The sequence below is a fragment of the Protopterus annectens genome, chromosome 4.part0, assembly GCF_019279795.1.
Source record: "Protopterus annectens isolate FY-2018-M chromosome 4.part0, PAN1.0, whole genome shotgun sequence".
Taxonomy (NCBI): Eukaryota; Metazoa; Chordata; order Ceratodontiformes; family Protopteridae; genus Protopterus; species Protopterus annectens.
This window is the reverse complement of record NC_056733.1, coordinates 863,120,985-863,137,090: the sequence shown is the minus strand read 5'-3', so window position 1 is coordinate 863,137,090 and position 16,106 is coordinate 863,120,985. Positions and strand designations below refer to the sequence as shown.

The window sequence follows — 16,106 nt, the reverse complement described above, 5'->3', positions numbered from 1 at the left end:
GTCTAGAAAAATGTGACATAGTTTCAAATGGAGATGAGAAGGAACAACTGTGTAAAATATTAGCCTGCCAAACATTAGTGTGTGCTTGTAATGCAAACGTTAGGAATACACATTCAGAAAAAAACTGCCATGTATAATACATGGGAACAGTACATTTTTATCATGATGGCTACACTATCCATAGTATTTCGGAACATAAGTGGCCCAACAGGTATAGACAAAAAGGAAGAAGTATTGAATTATATTAAGAAAGGCAGAGTGCAAATAGCAATGCTGCAAGAGACACATTTGGAAAGGAATGAGCATGTGAATTTGACAAAGAAAAGATTTCAGGATGGACATTCAGCAGCATATCAGAGACAGAGGAAAAGGGGAGTAATTATACTAATTGCCGGAGGAGTTCCGATAGTAATAGAAGAGGGAAAAAAGATAATAAGAATAGATTTGTGGTAATAAGGGGCTGCTGACAAGGGGAGAGTAGGATTATGCTGCAGTGTATTTACATTTCACCAAAAACTGCTATTAGGGAAGTTAAGAAAATTTTGGGAGAAGTAGTCAGATTTCAGCATGGAATATTACTTATATGTGGGGACTGGAACTTGATTTGCTATAGTGAGAGTATATCAGGGAGGCCTAGAAGGGAAATATAACAAAAGAGGGTAGATTTTTTGAAGTAATTTCTGAAAATATTTCGTATGGAAGATGTGAATTCAGTAGTGGGAACTCTGAAAGAATTTGCATATTATTCCATAAGGTACAGAAACTGGGCTAGACTTAATAGAAATTCTCTTTCACAGGAACATGTGCATTTAATTGAAAGCTTCAACACACATTCAGTAATTATGCACCAATAAAAACTAAGATAAGATTGAAGGGTAATGAAGCAAAAATGAGACAGTGGTGCTTTCTCACCTACCTGATAAAAATAGAGAAATTTAAAGAATGAGTAGTGGAAATTGAGAGTTATTAGGGAAAGTACAAATATTTTCAGTAGTTATAGCTAGTAAGTGGGATAAAATGAAAATAAAATGGAGTTTCAAAACAGAGTACAAATAAAAGAGAAAGAGATAATGGTTAAAAAGTACTAGGAGTTGCTTAGAGGGGGTTGAGAAGGGTTAATATATTGCAAAATAAGGGGGACCTTGCAGAGCAAGAAGAGGCTCAAATTCAAAATACTAAAAAGAAAATAAGGGAATATCTGGATAATGTGTATGAGTTTAGAAAGATTGCTCTTAAGCAACAATTTTTTGATAATAACTCTAGAGCACAACAACTTTTAGCACAACTTCTTAGGCAGCAGAAAGTAGAAAGGGTTGTTGCCAAACTTGGGGAGCCTGTAATAAGAAAAATAACCAAAGATCCTGTGAAGGTTTTCTGAATACTTCTGCAGTATTATGAAAAATTGTATAAAGTAGAGAAATGTAGAAATAATGAAAGAGTAAAAATGGAAATATTTATGGAAGACATAATTATAAAAATAAAGGCTATAGTTGTAAATTATGTACCAGCACACAGATTGGTTCAGCAATACTTGTATTTATGGGGACACGATAAGATAAAGTATTTGGGAGTATGGATTGAAAATGCTTCTATTATGGCAACTAAGGATATGTGGAAAGAGACTAAACAAAAATGAATGTGGAAACAGATTAAACAAAAAATAATATAAAAACTGAGAAATTGGAAGCTCCTGTTTGTGGAGATAGATAATAAGACACAAGAAATGAAAATGTTTTTAGTCCCTTTAGTTTTATATACAGGTCTGACATAATTTTATCAACCAGAAGAGAAGTTAAGGACAGTAATTAATAAAGAGTTGAAGGAATTTATCTGGATGAGGAAGAGGACAAGAGTTAAGTGGGATAAGTTTATCCTTCCGATAGATCAAGGTGGCTTAGGATTGCCTAATATGAAGGGATATTTTAAAGCTACACAGTTAAGGCTGATATGCATAATACAAGCAAAAGGATATAATTAAAAATGGAAAGGGATGATGATGAAGGGGAGCAAGTTCAAAAATAGAGAGGCTGCGATTTTGGATGTAGGTCCTTAAGGAGAATAAAGACAACCATACAGAATATTATATTCATAAAGTAGCAAAAAATATTTCCATTTTTGCTCTTTCATTATTTCTACATTTCTCTGCTTTATACAATTTTCTTAATATTGCAGAAGTATTCCGAAAACTACCTAATTCCTCCCAATATCTCTTATACGTGTACTTTCCTCTTTCCCCTACAACCAGCTGCTTCTTCTACATCTTCACCACTTGAATCAAACGTAAAATAATTGCTAAGCCCTGATTGCTTATTATGTAAATATTGTACACAGCTTTCTATCCCCACTCTGTCTCCCTATCCTTCTCTCTTTTACCTACATATAAGCCCAGTACTAAGGATTATACTAACTAGCCTAAAAGTGTTCCCACCTCTGTACCACTAAACAGCAGCCTCCTTCTCCACTGCCCAACCAATTCTCTTTGATTTCTCCAGAACCTTTCTCCAAACTACCTTCCCCTCTTTCTCTATCACTCAACTTCCCCCCGCTGCTCTGACCTAAATCTTATATGCTCACATGCTAACACTGTAAATAGCTTTTTAATCAATAATGTACAAATGCTATGAACTACATGCAAATGGCTCTCTCTCTCTCTCTATATATATATATATATATATATATATATATATATATATATATATATATATATATATATATATATATGTGCAAACTGTGCTCAGGTTGTCTAACCATGTACATATGTTATGAACGGTGCTCAGGCTTTCATACTAAAATACTTTTTCTTGACTATCCTGCCACTTTTGTCTCATCCCTGCACTGTAAATACCTTTCTAATCTACAATGTATGCATGCTATGAACTACAAGCAAATCGCTCTCCATCTATGTATGTATGTTATGTACTGTGCTCTAGTCATCTAACTTTGTACGTATGTTTTGAACCGTGCTCAGGTTTTTCATGTTAATCCTCTCCTTTGTTCCTTTTCAGTTGTTAGATCTCAATATATAATTTTACATTTGTTTTCCCAAATGTATAACTCCATGCATAATTGTATAGTGTAAAATTCTATGCTAGTTTTAATTGTATGTAACACGGAGCTTTTCTCCCCAGGCCTCCACTTAAAGCGGGGCCCCTTGGGCCCAGTGGACCTCCCCAGTTATCAAATTGGAAATAAATAAATAAATAAAATATTCTAAGGACTAAGAAGAAAGGAGATTTTGCCAGTAGACAAGAAGGGGCTTGAATTTACTGGAGAAAAGTGGCAAATGAATCAAGGTCTTGGGGGCAAAATAACTAGACAGGGAAAGGTAGTAGAATGGGTTGAGACCAAGAAGACATTTGGACTGCTGGTTAGAGACTGAGGAATTGATATCCAAGTGTAGGGCAAGAAGTAGGGGTTAGGGAATCTTAAGTGAAGGATCTGCTGTGGTGGAGTTTTTATTCAAATCTTGGTCAGAAGCTGCTGTTAAAAAGAGATAAGTAGCGGGGCATATAAAATATTGCATGATAACTATAAAAATCAGTCAGATGAGGTTAGAAAAGATTGGGAGAGACACCAGAAAAGCAATTTAATAGAGAACAATGGGAGGACATATGTATGACTTCCAAGAATGCAATGAAGTCCAGAAAGTTTAGGACTTTTGCTTGGAAATGTTTACATAGGTATTTTTATGAACCAAATCCACATGTAAAAAAGTGCCAGTAATGCCCATACCAAAACCAAAAAAACGAAATGTTGGCACTCCAATACCCGGTACAGATAAAATACAATGGTTTATTAATAAAAACGAAGTATAATCCACTAAACACGTAGTAGAAAGCATCAACACATAAACACCCACCTAACACTGCATTTTCATCTAGATCAACACTTCATCAGATGTATCCCATGGTTCCAAATCCCTTCCTTTAAATACCTCTTTAATTAAAGCCAGTTAACTAAATATCATGTGAACAGTACAATGGCAGTTATGAAAATATATTACCTGCCTAAAAAAAATTCATAAATACGCAATACAGAATGCAAAACCTTTACAATGATTGAATAAATAATTAAATGTATAATGCCCACTTCTAAGGTAAAATATAAAAACTTAAAATTTGATTAAAAAATACATAAAACCTGTCACTGAGTGATAAACCATCCATAAGGTTATATGCATGCTCCATCTAGTGTGCAAAATGCGAAATTACAACCTAGCAGTTTTAAAACAGGTGCAATGGAAACGGTCATTGTACTGTTCACATGATATGTATTGTTAATTGGTTTTAATTAATGGGGTATTTAAAGGAAGGGATTTGGAACCACGGGATGCATCTGATAAAGTCTTGATCTAGACGAAAACGCAGTGTTTTATGGGCGTTTATGTGTTGGTGCTTTCTAGTACGTGTTTAGTGGATTATACTTGGTTTTATTAATAAACCATTGGATTTTATCTGTACCGGCTGTTGGATTCCTTCTGAGTGCCAACAGTTATTTTTATACCCAATGTAGACTTTAAAGAATTTTTCCTCAGATAAATAGGTAGCCAATGTTGGAGATGTGATGGGGAAGAAAGAGCTAAGTGGAAACATGTTTTAGGAGTGAAGTGAGTTGGCAGTTGTAACAACGTCCTGCAGAGTGCACTGTGAGAAATATTGAGTGAGCAAATGACTGTAACTAAGGGCATGATTTTTTTTTTTGAGCTGGTACACACGATCTAAATTGCCTAGACATAGTAAGACCTTATTAAGTTTAATTATATTGGATGCCAAAAAAGCAGTTACTAGAAAATGGAAATCAAATAGTCTAAAACCAACGGTATTTGAAGTATCAGATATTATAAAAAAGATAAAATAAGTGCTAGCAGGACCTTTAGAAAATGGAAGGAGCAAATTACACAGAAATAAATGCAAAATGTGGGAATAGTACATGCAAAATAATGTTCAGAAGGAGAAGTGAGGTTTAAGGAAAGGCAGGAATCCAGCAATGTATTTAATGTTGGACTGATGATATTTAAAAAGAAAGAAAACATATGTGATGTATAATGTATGTAAATAGAACTAATTTTTAGTATGGTTTGTTTTCCTTTTGTTAATGTGTGTTTGTCTGCGTCTTAAGTGATGATTTAACTCATTCACTTCATTGGAGCTCAGGAGGTTTGCACTGTAACTTCCAAAGGGCAGAGCCTAAGCCTTTTGACAAAATCAAATTATATCCTCATATTTCAAACAAGTGTTCGTATCTCTGGAACCATAGGGGTTATGAAAGAATGTAAATTGCAAACTCTTCAGCACAAGCTATTTTTATAGTAGTAATATTCTTTAGGTTCTAGGTCTTAAACTGAATTTTATAAGTCACAGTAAACACAGTAACTATTACAATTGTAATATTTTGTAAACAAATTACAGTATCTCATCAACCACCCAAGTTACACACATTGTCACTAACATTTTATTCATCTAGCTGAGAGCATTCATGTGAGACTAAGGAGTTGTGTCTTTGTTACTTGGTCGTTGAAATATTTAAAAATGTGAAAATTATATATATATAAAGTAATATCATAAAAACAGTTAATATCTATTTGCCTGCACTAGACAGCGGTCAAATATTAATGCAGCTGAGTTTGCCATTGTGTAAGCTTTAATGTGAAATCTTTTAAAACCTTGTACATAGAGTGGCTTTGGAATTATTGATGCAAATATGAACAAGCAATATTTGATGCCTAGAGGCGTCAGTAGGAGTTAACTGCAGATGCACTTGGGGGTATCACTCGGATGTAATGAGTTAATAAAGGTGTTTAAAAAATGGGGAGTTAGATGAAGTTGTAAAAGGAGAGGAGAAGGGAAGGACTCTGGGTAGTGGGACTGTCATTTTAATTTTGGGTGATTGATAAAGAAGATATATTACTCAGGCTAGTACATCCCTTCAGCATGATGTTAGTAACTATTGAGGCACCTGCTTCATGGAAAAAAACAGTAGTTTTGTTGAAAACAACGGAAGAGAAGTCTTACAGTTCCATCCTTCTACAAGCTAAATCAGAATTATAGGTTATGTCAGTGCTGACAAAAAGATTAGTAAAATATATACCCCAGTTAGTAGTCAGTGATTCATGTGGGTTTGTGGGAAGAAAGAAAAATTCAATATGTTGAAAGCAGGAGTGAGAGTAGCACAAATCAGAAAAGCTATTCCTGATTAAAACAAATAAGGTATTTGATATATTGGACTGCTTCTTTTTGATATGTGCGTTTTCTAGCTGAGTTTAACTCAGTGCAAGCAGTTAGGCATCTAGAGTCCAAGTCGCAATTCCTGTGTGAATGTCATTGTCTTTTGTGCTGTCAAGTGGAATAAGGCCGGGGGTGTCCTTTCTCTCCCCCACCCTCCCCCACTTGTTAGTTTTGTTTTTAGAACTTTTGGTATCTATAGTAAGGAAGGGGTTTAACATTTTTGAGTCCAGTTGTCTGACCCCTGCCTGTTATTCCGTATTAGTTAAGGGATTTACTGTTGTGTCTTTGTTTAAAACTGATCTGGCTAGATTTTTAGTTACTAGAGGTTATATACCAGATTTTTGAATTTAAAATTATTGTTTGGCTCCAAAATAAATGAAGTTAGTACAGTGAAGAGGAAGAGTATCTTTATTCCACCCTCCAGTCCCTTTGTTTTGACTTTCAACCAATTTTGTGAAAATGAGATTAGAAATTTGAATTTGAATCACAGGTGGACAATTTGACACAAAATGAATGGGCTGTGTTACACAAACTGCTTTCTAACAGAGGCATTAGAGTAATGAAGTCCGGTAAAGGTGGTGGGGGTGGTAATTCTGAATCAATTTGATTACCCTTGTAAAATGTTTAACATTTTAAATTACTGTACGGCATATGAGAGGGTCTCTAGGAATGAAGTCAGTTTGGCATACGTTAAAATTGACTTTTCTTTTTGATGCACTTTGCCAGGGCACAGTCACCCAACAGGAGTTTGAATTTTTGAAGGTTAACAAACCTTTTATACCTTCAATATCTGGTATCCCTACAGTTCACAAAAATGTAGCTGATCCTCCATTAAGACCCATTGTTATAGCTGGGGGATAAAAAACTGAACCCATAGAGGTTATACTGATTTTCTGTACTTACTGGTTAGCATTCCACATATATTACGTGATTCATGGTATTTGTTGCAGTTGCTTAACTGTAGAAGTTAACAAAGACGCGTGGTTCGTAATTGTTGATGTTGTAAACCTGTTTTCTCTTATTCCCCATACTATTGGCTTAGAATTTTTAATGAAGCACTGTTCCAGGATGACAGATTGGCGAACTCTAAAGTTAATTTGTTTTTAGAGATATGGAGGCTGTTCTCCACAACAACGTTATTTACTTTGAAGGGGAGTTGTTCCATCAGATCTCTGGTGTCACTATGGGTGCCATGTGTGCACCAGTCTATGCCAGCTTGGTTGTAGCAGAATGGGAAAGGAAGTTTGTTTTACCTCCCCCTTTTTTTGGTCAAGTTGTCTCATATTTTAGATTCTTGGATGACATTTTAATTGTTTGGAATAGGAAGGAAGAATTTATCCCTTCCTTTATTGACTATTTATATGGAATTATACAATTCCTCCCTATTAATATTCTAAAACGTACATGCTGATTAGCCAGTCCAACCAGCGTGCCCATTGTAAATCCTACAATACCAACGGAAAAAGGTCCAGTCGCCCAGACTTTTTTCCGTTGGTATAAACTGCCCCCAAATCTTTTTTTTTTTTACAGTAAAAAAAAAAAAAAAGAGAGAGAGAAAACGGAGCAACGGAGACTTTTCTTTCTCCATTGCTTCCGTTTCAAAGCCTTTATGTACTGGGTATGCATGGGAATGCAAGTCCCATACGCATGCAGTACATCAAAAAGCAGAATCAGTATACCACAACTGGCAGAAGAACAGCAATCCGCCATTATACAAAGACATTATTTAAGAAAAGTATTTTTTTCTAAATAATGTCATTGTATAATAGCAATAACTGACTCCGTGGTTGTGGTATAGTGAAGATTTACCCACAGTTGCCTTTGTTTAATCGCTCGGGCTTCGACCTCGTGATTAGACCACACCAACCGTGGGTAAATTTTCAATATACCACACCACGTCATCGGTTATTGCTTAATTATCTCCTTTCTAAAATTCGCCTATAGAATGCATAGCACTAGATGGAATGTTTGAATGTTTGCCTTAACAAAAAACAACACAGGGAACAGGTTTTATTCTACCATTTATCGTATGAAAACATTTCCAGATTTACTTTTATTTTGTAACAGTTGCCACCCTTCATTTCTCAGTAGACAGTGTGTTTTTGACTGAAATGGACAACTTGAGCAACATGTTTAAAGACAAGTTCCAGAACCCATAGTAAGTGTAAGCAGGGACTTGAGAGATGAAACATTTACAAGCAGGGACCTCTAAGATGAACCATTAGAAACATAGGTACTAAACCAGGAATTAATTTTCGGTTCTCCATTCAGTTTAAGTTACAGTTGAATTGGGTTAGGGAGGAACTCTGCTATATGTTCATAGCAGAGTCTAATGTACAAATATGCACTGTTTAATGTACAGTGCAAGCCCAGAAGGCCAGAATTCTGTGCCTGCATATGTCAGTGTAGGCTGTATCACACTAAAAAGATATTGGCTTAGGCTTGCTGACTGTAAGTTTGTAATGGAGTTAGAATAGAGCATCATAGGTTATGGAGCCAGAGCATATTGTGCAGTGACTTGCATGCATCTGTACGTTTTTTTTTATGTGTGTATTTATTTTTGTTGGTGGTGAAAAGCATTGGACTTGACAGTACAGCAGTGTGTGTGAGATAGAAAACATCTGACAAAAGGAAGTCATTTGTATCTGACTGCTAGATGCAGAGATAGCGACATTGTTTATAGGACTAAAATCCAGCTTGCTTGTTGGCCTTTGTCGTTTGTTTTCCAGATTTTCCACATTTCTCTTTTCTTTGCTCTGTGTAATAGTTTAAGGGGTAGTGGCGTAATGTGACTAGCCTGCTTGTACTGTACCCTCATTTCAGTGAGTAGTATAACAGTTCACAAAGTACAGTTTTTCTTCTGATCAGGGACATGCAGTTTTTTCAGTGTGTACTTGCCTAACAGTTAGTCAGTCTAAAGTGGGCACAGTTTGTGTTGTGCACATACACTTGGTGATGTTGCTGTTTAGTCTGACGACTAGGACTGCGGTCATTTAACATTTGTTGCCTTACTTGGCACTTGAAGGTGAGTTCCAGCTGTCCTTGCCTCAGACTTTGGCCTGCTTTACACAGTTAACACCTGTGTTCTGACTCCATTCGATATCTCTGTAAGCACAGAGTGATGCTTGGTATCTACTTCTCTGAAGTACAGGCTAACACAGAAGGCCTCTGGCTGACAAAGTCCGCAGATGACTGCAAACTAGGAGCCATAGTCAAGTCCCCAAATGATGTGGACATCCTACAGAAGGGCCTCACTGATACAGATGCCTGGTGTCAGAGCCATGGCCTCAAGCTCAATGCCAAAAAATGCATTGTCATCCCCTTTGGTAAAAACTCTGTACCCATGAACTACCACATAGGCAGCAATCTACTTAACACCGAATGCGTGATAAGAGACCTTGGGACCCAGGTGGACAGTAGTCTCTCCTTTGATAGTCACATCGGCACAGTAGTCAGGAAGTCCTTCTACGTGGCACACCTCATCATAAAAGTGTTCTCATCCAGGAAAAAAGAGGTCATTGTTCCCCTCTACTCATCACTCGTTAGACCCATTATAGCGTACAACGCCCCTTTTGGAATGTACCTCACAAGACATCTGCAGCAGCTGGAAAGGCCACAGCAGTACCTCACAAAGAGGATTACTGGACTCAAACAAATGCCCTACACTGACCGCCTCAAAAACCTCCAGCTTTACTCCGTAGCATATCGCCTACTCCGAGGTAATCTCTGCCAAACATATAAAGCTATGTCAAACCCAGAGCTGTTGGACATGCTACACCTAAAGAAATCCCAATCCCAACAAGCTACACGCTCTAGGGACCTAAACCTTGTCACCACAATAAACAAGACATGCTGGAGGGATAGATTCCTGTCTCAGAGACTTCCTATACTGTGGAACAAGCTACCCATCTATGTCAAGCAAAGTTCTTCATTAGCACTCTTCAAGAAAAATCTTGATGAGTGGATGGGAAATAGGAAATACACCCCGGGGATCACTTCTGTGTCTCTGCTGGACAGTGGCACAGGAAAAATAACTTTCATGGGTGGCGTAAGCTCTGGTACCTTGCTGGCTAGGCTTACTTAGGCCCTTGGGCCGATAGCCTAGTACCTACCTATGAACCTATGTTGTTCTCGGACTGGTTTGCGTAGGTATGGATATCTGCAACCTTAGTATTTAAATTGGCTTTTATTACTTTTATTTTTGTTAATTTTTAATTTAATTAATTTAAATTTAATTAATTTAAATTTAAATTAAATGTAATTAATTAATTTTTATTTAATTAATTTAATTTTTCATTTTATTATTGTTATTGGTTTTATTAACCTGCAACAGCTGGAAAGACCACAAAAGTACCTCACCAAGAGGATTACTGGCCTCAAACAGATGCCTTATGCAGCCCGACTCAAGAAACTCCAGCTGTACTCGGTTGCATACCGCTTACTCAGAGGTGATCTCTGTCTGACATACAAGGCCATGTCCAACCCAGAATTGATGGACATGCTCCACCTAAAAAAAAAAAAAAAAACAAATCCCCGAGAGCCAGACACTCTAGAGATATAAACCTCACCACAATGATAAATAGGACATGCTGGAGGGATAGATTCCTGTCTCAGAGTCTCCCCATGATTTGGAACAGGATTTCAATATATATCAGGCAGAGCCCCTCACTAACACTCTTCAAGAGAAACCTTGACGGGTGGATAGGAAACAGAAACTTTACCCCGGGGTTCACTGCAGTGGCTCTGCTGGACAGTGGTGCAGGGAACTAATGGCTGTGCTGGACAGGGGCACAGGGAACTAATCTAAGGGGTGGCGAAAGCCAACACATTCTGGCTAGGCTTATAAATGCCCTTGGGCAGATAGCCTAGTACTTACCTATGAACCTATTATACTCACTTATTGTGCAGTTCATTTTGTTTTCAGCTGCTTGTCTGTAAATTGGTAACCAGTAGCTGTAGAACCCAAGTTAGGTCATATGTCTAAGGTAGGCTGGCATCATGCTCATTTACCTGACCAGCACACAGGTGATTTAAGTCTGCCTCTGCTCTGCTGTTGCAGCAAGCATTAGGGAAGGTCAAGAGCTGTAAGGTACGTGGCTGTCACACTGCCTTCTGGCTACTTGGAGGAGGGTTGTTAGTGGATGCAGCCCATTTAGTCATTGAGAGGTGGACATGCTTAGCCTTCTGTGAATGTAAAGAGTTGCTCGCTCTCTCTCTCTCTCTCTCTCTGTCTGTCTCTCATTAAGTGCACCTTTGGTTACTTAGCATTCCGTATTCCACAGCTTCAGCAAATTAGGGATGTCGCCATCATACTGGATAGTGCAAAGCAGAACAGTCACCCTGCAGAAAACAGGTGAAGACCAACTTGTAGTCAAGCACCTAAATGGAGGTAGTGAAAAACCGATTCCGTTTTACTCAACTTTTGTCTCCACATACCTGCATCTTTGTTCAAGTTCTTAGCTATAATCAGAACACCACTCATTTTGATTTTGTCTTTTGCCTCATTTGTCTTTGCTTTGGTTACCAGATATATGCGGCAGTTGCTCATTACCATTTTAAGAGTTGCCCCTGGGCATAAGGTGACAGCATCATAAACTGCAGCTTACAAATAGGAAGGGCGCATGTGAAGGCAAGAATGCCACCCTTCAGAGACTGAACCTAATGCAAATATCAGAAATAACTCAAGTCCTAGTTTGCAATGGAAGGGTCAGACACTGTAGCACTTAAGGTATCACTTTGGGCAGCGTGGTGGTCTCTTTATGTTTGGTCCTAGCAGTTACTAAAGAGTTGCATTCTTATTTAAAGGAACAAATTGTGGTCTCAGTCAGCGAAACTGGTAGTCCATTCCAGAATTTGTAAAATGTGTAGATAAGGCTGTTTAATCTTTGTATGTTTTGACTTTACAGGACATTAGCAGACCATGTCTAATAGATTTCCAAGTGATCTGTTTTGGTTGATAGGGGACCAGCTGTATGCTGAGTGGTTATGCTAGCATTTGGGCAAGTCTGTAAACAATTACACTGCTGTTCAATGAGAGTCTTTAATATTATTGTAATGAGAGTGCTGCCCCCAATCCTGCTGTCAACAAAGGACAGCCGTACTATGCCAGTGTCCTCACCTTGTGTCCAACTTGAAGTAGTGCCCCATTCTGTGGCATGTTCATAGCACACACAAGACCGTCCACAGCAAATTGAGACACTAGCTAGTATGTTGCAGTCTGAGGTGGTGCCTTAGAGGCTGCCAATGTGGGTAGATTCCTCACAGTGGCAACCCATTAGATGCAGTGCCTCATTAGGTTAAAGTGAGCCTGTGTCCGTAGGTTGTCTCAGGTTGTCTTTACCATGCTGCTGTCTTGATGTCACCTTCAGGTTGTCAACCACATGGTTGGTTTGGGCCATTCTACATGCAGGCCTGAGGCAGTGTCCACCTCATTTCAGCTTTGGTCTGTTTCCACCATAACGTACAGGCTTGCACTAGGCCCTGCCAAATACAGGGAATGATGTTTATTACCAGCCTGAATTAGCATAAGGCAGCTGAGTGTGGAATTTGAGATATCTGTTAGCTTGTCACACTGCAGTTCCTTAATGTCAGTCTCTGCCCCCAGATATTGTTAAATATGTCTGTCTTGTCTGGATTTTATGTAGAATTTTTGCACTTTTTGAAATTATATTAGTTTGCTACTTGTTTTTAAGGTAGCTGCCTCCAGTATTTTTGAAGTGACCCACCCCCACTGCCAGCTGGTAAACAAAGTGCTTCCCCAGATAGGAAATTTACTTTCCCTCATTAATCTTAAGCATTTGTGCAGCTTGTTCCATCAGGACAGATCACAAAGCCCTAAGTGGTTTGCAGTCAATATTGACAGAAGGGGTTCTGTAGGTGCACTGACCGAGCACATGTTATTCACAGTGCTCTGTGCAGAGTGCAAGCAAAGAACAGCTGCAGCTTATTATTAAACAGTTTTCACATCAGGCAACATTGCTGATAGCATTCTCACATGAATGAACACACACACACACAAACACACAGGCGCACACAGACACACGCACCCCCCCCCACACACACACACAGACACACACATGCGTGCGCACACACACACACACACACACACACACACACACACACACACACACACACACACACACACAGGCACCCCCCCACACACATGCACAGACACACACGCATGCACACACACGCACACGCGTGCGCACACACACACACAGACACACACACGTGCGCACGCACACAGAGGCACCCTCGTACACACACACACACAGGCACACAGAGACAACCACGCACACAGACACCCACACACACACACACACACACACACGTTCGCGTACACAGACACACACAGAGACACACACAGACAGAGACACACACACACACACACACACACACACACACACACACACAGAGACACACACAGAGACACCCACGCGTGCACACACACACACACACACACACACACGCGCGCGCGCGCTCGAGCACACACAGACACACATGCGCACATGCGCGCGCACACAGACACACACACATGCACACACAGACACACGCCTGCATGCACGCACACAGACGCACACAGACACTCACACATACACACACACATACGTTCCTAGAGCTCCTTGCTAGATCAGTTTCTGGGGGCTCACTGGAATCTGAGTAGTCTCCCCATGTGACTCCAGTTTAGGCTTTTACAGTGGTTAAGATGGTACTTTCTTTGTGAAGGATAACTACACAATGAGTGGATATCTTCATCACGTTGGAGTGGCTAGTAGAACTGTCTTTGTCTAGCTTGCAGAATCGAAGTGCAGTCTGCTTTGCTGTCATTGTTAACCCATTATTTTCCACTGTAGATGCATATTCTGCATCTGCATGTTGTAGCAATGGCAATATGCTGTGCCATTTGTAAGGAATGTCTTTTGAAAGGCCAACCAAGAGAGTGTCTAACTATGTGGGAATATTTCTGGTATAAAATGGCTTGAATTCAAATGATTTCTAATGTATACTTCTTTGTGAATCCAAATGGAGGAAGTCAGCTGTCAGTTCAGAGCAGCTGTTCATCTCATCTTTTTCTGCATCCTTTATACTAACAATCAAACCTTCCATAATCAGATTAGCTCCATTCTTCCTACTGCACCAGGGATGTACCCAATACAGTATAGGACAAGAGCAGTCTAGAGCAGCTGTCATACGCGCAGCCATGAGGCTTCCTTATGCCCTTCATCTGGATCTCTTGGAATTGTCTAAATCCATCCCCTGGGTGAGAGGAGATGTGAGACCCACATCACTGCACTTTCCAGTTATGCAGATGCACATTTCTGTGCATGTGCTTAGTGAATACCTTTTATGTACCACATGCCTACCCCCAGACCACATCTGTTTACTATGCTCCTCCTTCAATGAAATGTCTATATGCCAGCTATTTCAAGTGCCCAAGCAACTAACTGGACTCTGATCACCTAAGTCATTGTTATGCTTTAATTCTTTATACCACCATAGCTGGCCTAGCTATTAATTTCACATTGAGCATTGTATTCAGGGAATCATTCATTTTACGAGAGAAAACTGATGTGCTGAGTGCCAGCTCTCCTGAGGGAAACTTTGGAGGGAACGAGCTACTAGATGGTTTAGTTAGTCTTATACTCCTATACCCAGGTTGGACAATCCCAGTGAACACATGCTAATAAAAAATAAATGTACAAGAACACCGTTCATCTGTATGATGCTGTACCTTCTCCAGACTTTCTACTGTCCTCTTCTCAACTTAAGCAACCCCTGGCAAAAGCTGTCCTTTTGCATACTTGATCTGCATTGAATTCAGTGTTGATTAAGGACTCCATCTGCTGCTGTCAAAACTGGTTGTAGGGAGGTACCTGCAGACAGCCATCTTTCTGATTCTTCTACTAAAGTCTTGGGGAATTTGAAGTCCCTGTGTTTGAGACTGACTTGTGTAATGGGTTTTCACCATTGTTTAGTTCCTTTTCTGAGGGCCTCTTTTGGAGAAGTTCTCAGTGCCACAAAGTCCACTGTAATTTGTCTTTGTGCCACCTTTTCTTCCCTAGGAAGACAGAGGTTCCCAGAGTCATAACTCTGTTGAAGTACATTATTAGGATTGCCATCTTTGCTGTTTGGAAGCAGATTTGGGTCATTGTTGCGTAACAGGGCAGACCATTTAGGCCAACTATTTCCCATCTCACCAGAAATCCTGAAGCAAATTTCATGTTTTGTGTTTGTCCATCTGTTGTCCCAGAAACCTCAACATTCTCTTGTTCTTCCCCAGAGATCTCAAGATTGTGGATTGATTTGACAAACTTGTTTGTATTTCTACCACCTTGTATCTGTAGGTGTTGAACTACTTGCTCCACATGTTTAATTATCTATGCATTCCTGATGGTGGGAACCAGGGAAGCCCTGTCCCTTCCTTCATGTCTCACATGAGATGGAAGCTGTAGGGAAAGGAAAGCAAAATCACAATCTTGTAAATTGTCATAAATGGCTATTAGAAATGGTTCAGTTCAGGGGAATATACTGTTGCAAATTAATGACACCATTAACAAGGGAGTCGATGTAAAAGATAAGATGAAAAGAGACTGGTGATTTGAAAATTTTTAACACTTTCCCCACAAGAGCTAAATTATGGATACTCAGTGGAAATGTTTAGTTAGTTGCGTCCATTGCTGTTTGTGTATACAGTGAGGGTTTGCAGTGTTACAGCTTACCTTCTAAAGGCTTTCAAATCAAGGATCTAAAGTTTTATTTATTCAGTCTATGTGCTGTGATTTTACATAGTTATAAGCTTCATTGTTGTAGTGTCAAGCCCGAAACACTGACTTGTTACTAAGGTCCGTTTTCATGTAGCCCACTGAAGTTTTGACTGTGCAG

General features: G+C 39.2%; 1 protein-coding gene across 1 annotated transcript in view; it reads left to right on the top strand.

The window, feature by feature from the left end:
* Positions 1-16,106, top strand: part of LIMK2 (LIM domain kinase 2) — a 1,082,830-nt gene that overhangs the window by 969,543 nt on the left and 97,181 nt on the right. The gene's annotated exons all lie outside the window — the stretch shown is intronic.